Below are 11,996 nucleotides of genomic sequence, written 5' to 3' on the forward strand. Positions count from 1 at the left end.
TAAAAAACATGCTCACCACCCTCAAATAAAAGGGCCTATACTACATTTTACGTCTCAAACTATAGATTATTCTGTCTGTTTGATTTAAAGCGGTTGCTTTGGTTATCATAAATAACGAGGAATGAACGAGTGATTTTTCGTTTAAATCACCAACTACGGTGGAACAATCGGGAAAGCGGAAAGAAAGAAAAGGGACAGAAAAGAGGTAAGTCACAAATCGTCTGCTGGGGTTCTTTCTATAACCGCCAGACGTAGAAGAGTTTGTCTGAATGAATTCGATTTGATCTTGGAGGGGTGACAATATCAAAGAGAAAATTGTCCTCCAGTTGTTTTTGCCGTCCCTGCATATTGATACAAGTCACCGATGCTCTTATTGACTCTGTCTACTGTAAAATTGTGAGGGTGTTTTTGCCGCAAGCCTATACTTGGTTATAAAATCTGTTCATACTATATTTCCGGGAAGTCAGCTTGAGTTACTTCATGTTAGTTTATGACTTAATTTTACTTCATCAACAGTAAGCAGCCTTTTCAGCACGCATTTGAGATCATCGTACATGTGTCATTGTGTGTGTTTTGAAATAGTCTGGAAGAATCCCTCCAATGACAGATTCCTGTCTTCGGGTGGCGCCTTACAGGTGAAGGGGGACACTATTCCCGGCTACGACATACCTACCGGGCGCGTGGGAAATATGAGAAAGTGCGTCACTGCTGAATGGTCCTGCCTGTGCTGATATTTACCTCGCTACGGATGGGTAATCCCGCTACTGAGGAGTTTCCGCCGTCGTAGGCTTCGCATTTATAATCCCAGTGTACACACACACTCTGAATGCGGAGGTGTGGGGTAAATGGCTTGTTCACAGTGCGTGGGATTTCCTTCAACATTGAAACTATCTTCCGAAACCCACCCACCGGTACAACGCTAAAAAGAGACCAATACCATTCATAAGTATGTGGTGACAATATGGGTAAACTTGCTCTTCGTCCTGCGGTCAACCAGTCGCCCAATATCAATCTAGCGTTTGAAAATCATTATTAATCTTTAGATACCAAAGTGCAAACAAAATTCCATCTCGTGTTATATTGCGATTTCATTCTACGAACAGAAATGGTATCAAATCACGTATCACCGTGATATTGTTATTGTATTTGCTCCAGGAAAATAAAAATGACACGCTTTCTGCAGCGCCCTCAATATCTCCTTGCTTATAACCTTGTCAATGTGAAATCATATCATATCATATCATAATCATATCATAATTATATATTCTATCGTATCATATCTTATCACCATATCATATCATATCATATCATATCATATCATATCATATCATATCATATCATATCATATCATATCATATCATATATCATATATCATATATCATATATCATATCATATCATATCATATCATATCATATCATATCATATCATATATCATAATCTTACCCTATCTTATCACATCCTACCCTCCCCTACCCTCTCCTTTATCCCATCCTTATATATTACATCACATCAAAACATCGTATGCATATTATAATATTTCATATACTATTATATTATTGATATTGTGTTATTTTGAATTTGTGTTATTTTTATGTGATTTTGTGTATATAAATGTTTTGTGTTGTTGGAAAGGAAATAAATGAAATGAAATGAAATGAAATGAAATAAAATGAAATGACATGAAATGAAATGAAATGAAATGAAATGAAATATTACATGCATTTGTCATACTCTGACAGATGCTGCCGGTACACCCCTACATTGAGCTATCCTTTTTGTGTTAGGGTTTTGAAGTCACTTTTTCACTTTTTCGGGCTTCTTTTTTTTCTGTAACAACCGTTACGTTTGACCTTTGGAAAGGGAAATGACCCTATCAGACCATTAGAGACAACCCTGAAAAGAGAACGAAGCCACACAAACGTGAACAAAGACCAAAAGTGCAATGGATCTTTCTATGCCATCGCTTTTGTTTCCATTCCTATACTCGGGTCAGCGTCCTTAAAAGTTGTAGGAAATGTGAAGTGTCCAAATATTTACACCTCTTCAATTAAGGCTTTGTTCCATCCACTTCCGTTCTAGATTTTCAATGATATCGTATTTAACGTGTGAGACGCAACGCTACCTGTCTAGAAATTTGCCAATGTATGCTTAACACTTTTAGAGGATGTCTGGAATGCTGTTCTAAATATTCCTTCGTATAAACCTTTGCATTCATTGGGGGTAAAGTGAAAAGAAAAGGAAATGAAAACGGGGCGCCAGGGGACGTGGCGAGAGAAAAAGCTTATATAGAGCTAGAGTATCTCTGAAACACAAAAGAATTCCAAGTCATCACTGCTGTGAACAAGACAAAAGATGAACGAAAATTCACAGATAGATCAGAAAGAGAGAGACTGAAACAGACAGCCAACTAACAGAGAGATAGATAGAGATGAGGTCTGAGATACAGATAACATAATACAGACGCACTCAGAAAACGATCAGATTGACGAATATACAAACAATATACAATGAATATATAGCACTGGAAATGTGAAATTTATGAGCAGAAATCAAGAAATTTAGAAAACGACTATACGCAGCAGGTACTCAGATAGGAGGATAGATAGACTGATAAATGAAGAGATAGTAAAGGACTTTGGTATCTTGATAAAATGTTGAGACATAATATCGACAGAGAGAGAGAACAAACTTTTCGCCTCGTCTAAACAGAGTACACGCACACTTCAGTGAACATTGTGATTCAGGTAAATCGTCTTTGAGCTTAACGGTCTTTTCTCGTTATATTGGTTATGCAATCGTTAGAGAGAATGATGAATTTAAAGGAAAGACGTTTCATTCGCAAGCCTTCCAAATTTCCAAGATCATCTTCCCAGTTCATCTGTATAATCCCGTCTATAGTGCGTTATGCAATCGTATAGACAGAAAATGTAGAAATGAAGGGAAAGAGATTCTTTTGCGAGCCTTCCTATTTTCGGAGAAAAGTGGTCAATGACGGATTGTGAACAATGTTGAAACCAAACCATCTTTCTGTGCAGAGTGTATTTCTCAGAAACTAGCGTAAACAGACTTATTTAAGCAGTCTTCATTCAGAAACTATAAGCGTTATTGTCACTCAGTCAAAATAAATCATGCTTTGTATAATATATCGTACACAAAGTATTTCCCGCCGTTCTATCCGTCTGTGTATCACTCTTTTTGTTTTCTTTCTCTCGCCCACGCGAACTCCAAGATTTCCCTCCCTCCCTCTCTCTCCCTAGATCTCCCTATCGTACTCCCTCTCTCTGACTATCTCCTCTGTCTGTCTGTATGTCTGTCTGTATGTATGTCTGTCTCTGTCTCTGTCTCTCTCCCTCTCTCAATGTTTTAGGTTAACGCGGGACTGAAATCATAATTATTTCCCTTCTATTCTTTATTTGCCAGGTTTTTCTCAACAGTGTTCATATACATCATTCATTGCTCTCTGTATCACGTTTCTTTGATAAGTTTTTTTCCATGATATATGATTAAACATGTTTTTGTATAATTAAAAGCAACAAGTGAAATTATTCCATCATTGTACATTAGTGTATCACAGGAAGACTATGTAATATTACGTTCTACTCCATTTAATAATACGTCATTATGTTAGATATGATTTGACACCTTACACTTGCTTGTTGTATTGCATAGCAATACATGTAGGCCTAATTGTATAAAGTCTTTTCTCTTACAATGGACTTTACTCTAACCCATGATTATAGTTCATTAACATTTATTATATCACTATTATAATGATTTCATTATTAAATCCTCTTTGATAATGACTCACGTTGATTGTCTGTTTGTTTGCATTTGTCTTGTAAATACTTTTTTTTTCTGCCCCATCAAATCCTTGTTATTGTTACTCTTCAGACCTACATTTGCTACTATTTTATTTACGGTAATACCCATCTCATTTTCGATATCTTGCGTGGAAACTTTCAGGATGATTTCAAAAAAGTAGGGCCTACTTTAAAGATGATTATGCAAATTTCGACTGCGTAATTGCACATGACGCATCGCGTGGGCCTCCAGACGTCCAATAATGAACGTAGACACGCGCATATGCGCAAGGTGCTCCTTTGTCGGGCTTGTTTTATATACGGCACTTGTTTTAGTCCGGGGACTATTACAGCTCGATCTACACTATAAACGTTCTGTGACGGCAACAGCGATGCAAGTGTCTGACTGTTTGACACAATTTCGCCATCATAAATCCGCCCATCGCTAAAGCTTTAAAGGCGAAATAAAAGAAAAGAGGATGTTGTAATTACACCCTGATCCTGCGGTTTCTCCCCCAAAGAAAGTATAATAAAGAATAAAAGAAATCCATAAGTAGAACTAAGGCAAGGAATTTGGGTCATCGTTGATGACACAAAATCGCGAAGAATCTTGGTCATGCACCTAAGTTTGACAAAACTAGTTCACCAGAAGGCATGCGTTTTAGAATTTTGAAGATGAAAATTCCTAGCTTGCACGCAATCACACAGCTCCAGGATTGTATTGATAAAAATTATGTTCTCGGAGGTACACGATGACCTCAAAACAGCTGTTATTACAACAAAAGTTACAAGATCATAACCAAATTAAATGAAAACGTCCCAGTTAAAAAAAAAAAAAAAAATCTTGTTTAAGGAAAGTGTCTAACATTACATCGATAGAGAACAGAAGAATTAATTTTTTTTTTTAAATCCACAACAGCTACAATATAAGCCTAACTGATAATTTATCATCATATTACTGCACTGAATATCATCACATTTGATCTGACATCGAGGCCTGTTTTATGAAAGTTATAATATATCATAGTTGATTTCTATGAGTCTATGGCAGTCTATGTAGTAAGGAATCGATTTTATTTTTTATAAAACGGGACCCTCAGATTTACCATCTATCAAATCTCTGTCCAAATTTCAATAATCTAGGCTAAGAATGGAAATTCCAATGCACAATTGCATCTTATATTTTGCACCTACTTTAAAACTGAATGAGCGTATAATTCATTATATTTGGATGTCACATTGCCATGGTGACCCGCTGCTTGACCGACTTAATCCATGTCGGAATATCCATTACAGACTACCAGATTATCCTTTCACGGCAGACTCAAATATTTTGGTATTTTTCATGAAGACTGACAGGAATCATGCGTGCAATAAAATTCTAGCAGATTGCAGGTTAAAGGTTGGCTAATCCGAAAATGAAATAAGTTTCTTTTTTTCGCTACTACGTATACCCTGTTTTCGTTTTTGGATGAACGTACCTTATTTCATTTTCGGATAAAATGAACTTCGGAATAACGAACCTTTACTTCATTATTGGATAACCAAACCTCCGGAATAACGTCACAATGTTCGAGTTAACGAATCCTTTTTCATTTTCGAATAAACGAACCTTCGGAATAACGAACATCACCCCTTTTCATTCATTCATTCATTCATTCATTCATTCATTCATTCATTCATTCATTCATTTTCATACTCATTTTTCTTCCAACAAAACTCGTCCAAAAAAAAAAATGATAACACAGAGCATAAATCAGGAATTATATCATAAGCATATATACATTAGAAGTCATGTTTAGAGGCTCCTATACGCGCAAGTGATATCGATAATGTAATGGCAGACAATTTGTTATCTAAATGAGATACCTTACTTTTATACAGAAATTTGTTCTTCGTTACTCCCGCGATTATTAATATGAAGACTTCGAGGGTGTAAAGTTTGGTAGGACTTACAAGGATATAGTCATGTTTTCATTCAACTTATGTCCATTTCAGTGGTGTTATATTCAATCATTCCAGTTACTCCAAAATAGTTAAATCCCTTAAACTACGACAGATTTGCGGCATTACTTCATCTAAATATAACACATGAACTTCTCAAGTCTAAGAATGTACCTTTGAAGGAGAGGAAAAAGGTTGTCGATTATCTAAAATCGAAGAAACAGGCTTCTGTTCATCGACACGGAGAAAGGCATGGCTGTTTGTTTGTTCCTACCCCTTCCCTATTACAATTCCACAACCCACACTTGTGTCGTATGATGCTCTCGAAAATGTCTTTTATCTAAAGATGTGACCACATTTATCATAGGACAACCACCACGTGACAACCCCACGTAACCCCCACGGACAACCACTACAACCCCCACAACCTCCATCACACACACATAGATACATTCACACCATCCGCAGCACGCAAATATCAATGTTGCCACATCAATCATTATTCCTCCCTTTTCGAGGCATCCAACAGACTAGAGAAGTCAGCCAATAATATAGAAAGATAGGAATATATATAGGAATACATAGGAAGTATATGAATATATAAGAGTTGCGCTCAAGATAACTGTCCGCAGACAATACCGACTAGAAAGAAAAAGAAGGGTTTACTTAGATTGAATAATACATCCTGACTCATTTTTGACTGCTTGACCTAGTTCCACAAAACATGTTAAGGATAATTATAGCTGAAGCCTCAGACCGAACATTCTATTAGCACTTTCGATCAAACCTCATGGCAAATATTAATGTGAGATAGAGCAAAGAAATAGAAGCATAGAGAATGAAGTCACGTGTTTTTCTTTCTTTATCTACTCATTCATCTCCCACGACTTCTTCTCTTTCTTTGAAAGAATTAACTTGTGTGGGTGAAGTTGTTCCTCTACGGGATGATGCGCACGTCGTTTCAGGTGTGCCGGCAAATTTAGGGGACAGGCCTACATACGCAGCTCGTTATTCCGAAGGTTCGTTAATCAGAAAATGAAATAAGGTTCGTTATTCCAAAGTTCTGTTAATTCGCGAGTAAACTAAGGCTTGTAGTGCTTTCCTTCTTATTTTCGGATTTATCTGGATGATAAAGTAGTAATACCCCCTCTTAGTTTGCAAAACTACATCACAGGAATCGGATGATGTCCGTTATTCCGAAGGTTTCGTCAATCTAAAAACTAAATAAGGTTCGTAATTCCGAAGGTTCATCATACATTATCTTCTTCTTCTTCTCCTCCTCCTTCCTGTTCTTCATGGGATTAACAAACTTTTAAAATAACGAATATCAATTCATTTTGGGATTAACAAAAACTTGCGGAATAACGAAACTTCGAAATAACGAACCTTTTGGTTAACGCCACAAAATGTTTGGACTCACGAACCCTGTTTCATATTCGGATTAAAAATCGTCAATTACGGGAATATTGTGTATTTTTGGAATAACAAAGTTTTGGAATGACGAACCTTATTTCATTTTCGGATTAGCGAGCCGTCGGGATAGTGAACATCACCCGATTCGGATGGTGTAATTTTGCAATCTAAGAGAAGATATTACTGCTCTAATAACTATCATCCAAAGAATTAAGGTTGACGATTATTTTGCTTTGAAAGTCAAGTCAAATTGTGTGTGCCTGATGTGTGTGTATACATGTATTAGGTAAATGGGAAAACTGTTTACGAGATCATTATAAAAGCACATAAGTGAGATATTTTCATGTTGTATTAAATGACTGGGAAGCCATTAGATTTGACTGCTGTAAAAACAGCTCTGATCTTCAAGTATAGTTATGATTATTACGTTGCTGTTAAATGTTAAAGTTCTTGCGATGTGCTGCTTTATTTTGCGGACAAAGCTTGCAAAGGCCAGTACCCCTTTATGAAGGTGTTGACTGCTTAATACAGCCAAATACCTCAACGGATTTGAGTCGAATTCTGCCTCAAGACATACCATTTGTCCTCCATCATGCGTTTCGTCTTAGTTTCGGCTCGAATACTTCACGCGTTAAACATCCTCGACCTCGTGTTTCAACAGGATCTACTGTATTACATATAGGCCTGTATACATTACATGCATTATAATCATTTTTCTCCTCAATGCATGATAACTAATATCGAAAAGTCTACTACGGTACATGACATTCTTGCTCATTATCATACACTGTACACTACACTCAGGGGCGGATCCGGGAATTCCGTAAGGGGAGGCGCCTTTGCAAAATTAAAGGGGGAGGGACGCGCACGCACCCCCCATTTTTTTTTAGACAAAAAGACAAAAAAAAAGTAAAAGAAAAAAAAAGTAAAAGTAACATGAGTAAGCTGCTCTGCGCAAACACTATATCTTCCCTATATACTACACCACCGTACACTGTACTTCACACTGCAGAACCTACTATTGATCACTAATGGCATGCAAGGCATCAGGCTGACAACCGGAGTCAAGGGTTTCAGTGGCGGATCCAGGCGGGGGGGGGGGGGGGGGGGGGCATCGTCCGGGCTCGCACCCCCTCTTTATTCTATTTCTTTTTTAATCAAAAGAAATACAAAGAAAAGGTGAGGGGGGGGGGAGCCCTTAAGTTTTGTAAAGGCGCCTCCCTACACGGAATTCCTGGATCCGCCCCTGGGTGTGGTTGCTTGCATTTGATTTTACCATCAGTTGCGATGAATCGTAAATGTATCCACAACAGGCCTTACAACTGTCCTCACGGAAGAACGGATGACCGGGCCTGGAATTTCTGTTACACAAGAGATTGTTTGTTGTTGTTGTTGTTGTTGTTGTCGTTTTCTTGCAGCAAAGGCGCCGCGATGAGATTCCTCTACTATCCAGTCAGTCCGCAGCACGTATGCTAGTGAGCCGATCCGGCAAGATTTATTCAGCACTCTCGTTGACGATCTTAGCGTTCGAAAGGTGTCTCGTCGTGCGAGATTTTGCGAGACTTTGATAGGGCTATGGTTTTCACAGTGTAGCGACTTGTACATACATTTGTCATGGCTACAAGTCACGGTAAATTGTTCTCCAGACTTTGATCTTTATTTTGATACTAAATTTGCGTATAACATCGGATCTTATCATGACTATATAATCAGTTGAATTTGCGAAAATTTTACCTGCTTTTCACGGAAGATTTTGTCGTCTAAAGTTCTTTTTTGGTTCCTGACCGGATTAAGAAACTGTTGTTTCTGATTTTGGCTTTTTCGTAGAGAGGAAACTTAGATGCTCATCATATATTGGAGTCAAGGAGACGCAAGCATGATTTATACTAGTTTTTCCGTTTTGAAATGTCTGTAAAATTCACTCCTATGCCGGAAGTATGCTCCACACAAAGTGTACAGTGGCGCGAGAGAGCTCTCTCATTGGACAGTGCTTGCATCCAGCACTTCAACTTGGCTTGGACTACACCCGTGCTAAGAAACCGCAAGTGGCATGAAACCGTTATGTAGCAGCGTAATAACGTAATGCAAGCGCTGAATGCAAGCGCTGTCCAATGAGAGAGCTTACTCTTGAAATTGCACGGTTTCAAGCTGATCAGCACTGACATCGATGTATATTTTACTGGTTCCTGACCGGATTAAGCAACAAATTGTCAAGATATTTACATGGATACAAAGATTTGGAGATGGACTACCAAATAAAGCATTTTCATTGAGACGCAAGGTGAATTTGGTATTTTTTGAACGTCTTGAACGTGTACTGCACGAATTACTTTTTTCATCATTTTTCAAGCTGAAATTACGCTATGATATTTTTCATTTACAATAATTTGAGTAACATGTGACGATAGTTTACATATTTTCCTTGAATTTGGTACCAAATTTGTGAACATAAGGTGTATTTTTGTTGCCGAAAGCCCAAGGACAAAATCCCCTTACGCAGCTCATTACGTATGCAAGCCTAGAGCGGGCTTGCATACGAGTTGAATAAATACGAGCGAATTATCGGGTGCTGCGGACTGACTGTATCCGATAGCTTTAAAGCGGAATGTTCCCAGACATCCGTGTTAATGCAGTGAATGCAGAAATACATTTCATAAATGCCATTATCCTATATATGTGGTCCATAGCTCGTAGTGAAATTTGAGCATAAAATATTATGTTGCAAGCTCAGAATCTGAGAATATTGCAGAAATTGTATGTGCGCGGAGCGCACACCTGAGCACGTAGTATGCAATATTTTGCAGCTTTTATCTCCCTATTTGCTGCTCACATTATGCTCTCTCTCATGTTTTGCACACATATATCTCAGTAACATGGTAGTTTGATTTTTCTTATGTTTTGCACATGTTTTTTCACATGTAATTGTGTGAATACATTTTTTTTTTGGAGTTTGTTGCAAATTCTTAAGGAAGTTGCACAACATGTTATTGCTGGCCTTTGAGGACGTTGCACAAGAACACGTTGCAGTGACATGCTGAAACCCCTCGTGGACCATACCAATTGTATTCCAATGTGATATCAGTAAATTGTTGACGAGTTTCCATCTACCATTGAAAGCCCAGAACCCATGAACAGATTTTCCGATTTCCTTAATTGCTGATCTTTCAACATTTTCTTGTGTCCGAACTATAGGCCTGTATACGTCAATAATAACAACAGACATGACAAAAGAGAAGAAGAGAATGAAAACCGACTGGATATGCGTCAAATTATTATGTCTAGGTCGAGCTATATGTATAGGTGATGATAGGAATCAAAATTGCAACCACACTCTAAAAACGCAAATGTTGAATCAACATTTAAAAGGGCCGAGGAGTGACAGCATTTTTTGAAGTGTTGCATCCAACTTTTAAAATAACATTTTAAATGTTGAATCTAGCAGGAAAACCAACACTTTGAAAATGTTGTCACTCCTCGGCCCTTTTAAATGCTAATTCAACATTTGTGTTTTTAGAGTGCATCTTCACATACAGAGATTGTCCGCGCCTATTCATTTTGCCTTATTAAGGAGGAGAGGAAAAGATGATGGTAACTCAGCAACATGTCACATCACTGAGTATCATAGCCTCAGTGACACCAAAGAGATTACACTGTAAAAACATCGGTGTTAGATTTAACACCATGGGTGTTAAATCTAACACCGATCAAACTTCAATAGAGGACCACACCCACAGGTGTAGAAAATGTATTGTGACGGTGTTAAAAAGTGTTCGCCTGGCACTTCGTGGTGTTAATTTGACACTGTGGCTGGTGATATTTTTGACACTGCGCTAGAGTTAATTCAATAATGACACCGCATGGTGTTGATTTGATATTGGTGGTGTTAATTTCAATGGTATAACACCCGTCCAGCTTCAATAGGGGACCACACCAACTGGTGTTACTAAGAAACTTTAAAAAAAAAAATTAATTTTGAAATGACACCCGAAGGTGTTAATCTAACACCATGAATGAGCACCGGAAATTTAACACCAATTCGGTGTTTCATATTTAACACCGGACTTTTTGCAGTGTACTATACTCTACCAGACTTTCTTGGAATAAAAGCGACGAAACGTTACTCCTCCCCTCGAGCTGACCCACGTGGGCTGAACAGGTTATACTTACTTTGCATAAATGCGTATTCATGACAGACTTTAGAGAGAAAAGTGAAGTGAAATGCGCAAAATATTGTGAAATGGTTCGTAAACTGCATGGGGTAAAAGATATGAGCAATATCAAATTTCAAAGTTTGATGTATGCAGCAACTATTATGCAAACTAGACGGACTGATGACGTCTTTGCCTCACAATGTCGCATTATTTTGTTTGTACTTTGACAATATCGTGAAATTAAATTTTGTCGATAATCCTGCAAATCAACCCATCTCACTGAAAGCAAATCATCACTTTTCTAGAAAATCTAGAGGGATGACAGATATAGGCCTACTTTCACGATGTTCATGTAAAATGACTGAAGTTTAAAAATATCTGTGTTTCAAGACAAACAAGACAAACTTAATGCGCTGACGTCATCACCTCAATTTGCATAACAGATTAATGCTTGCGACTGATATCACTGTATGCTTCCATGAATGATGCCAAACTTTAACAATTCAAAAAACCATTGTCTGATTTTAGTATAATGCTCTTTAGTTTGATTTTTCTCTTTGTAATTAAAGTCTAATCATACAGCGGATTAATGATAGTCTGAAAGGCAGAATAAAATTTTATCTGCACAATATTGAAAACTAGTGTTATCAAACTCGGGTAAAAACAAGAGAAGTTAGGAAATTGTGA

This window comes from Diadema setosum, chromosome 17 (genome assembly GCF_964275005.1).
Source record: "Diadema setosum chromosome 17, eeDiaSeto1, whole genome shotgun sequence".
In the NCBI taxonomy this organism is placed as follows: domain Eukaryota; kingdom Metazoa; phylum Echinodermata; class Echinoidea; order Diadematoida; family Diadematidae; genus Diadema; species Diadema setosum.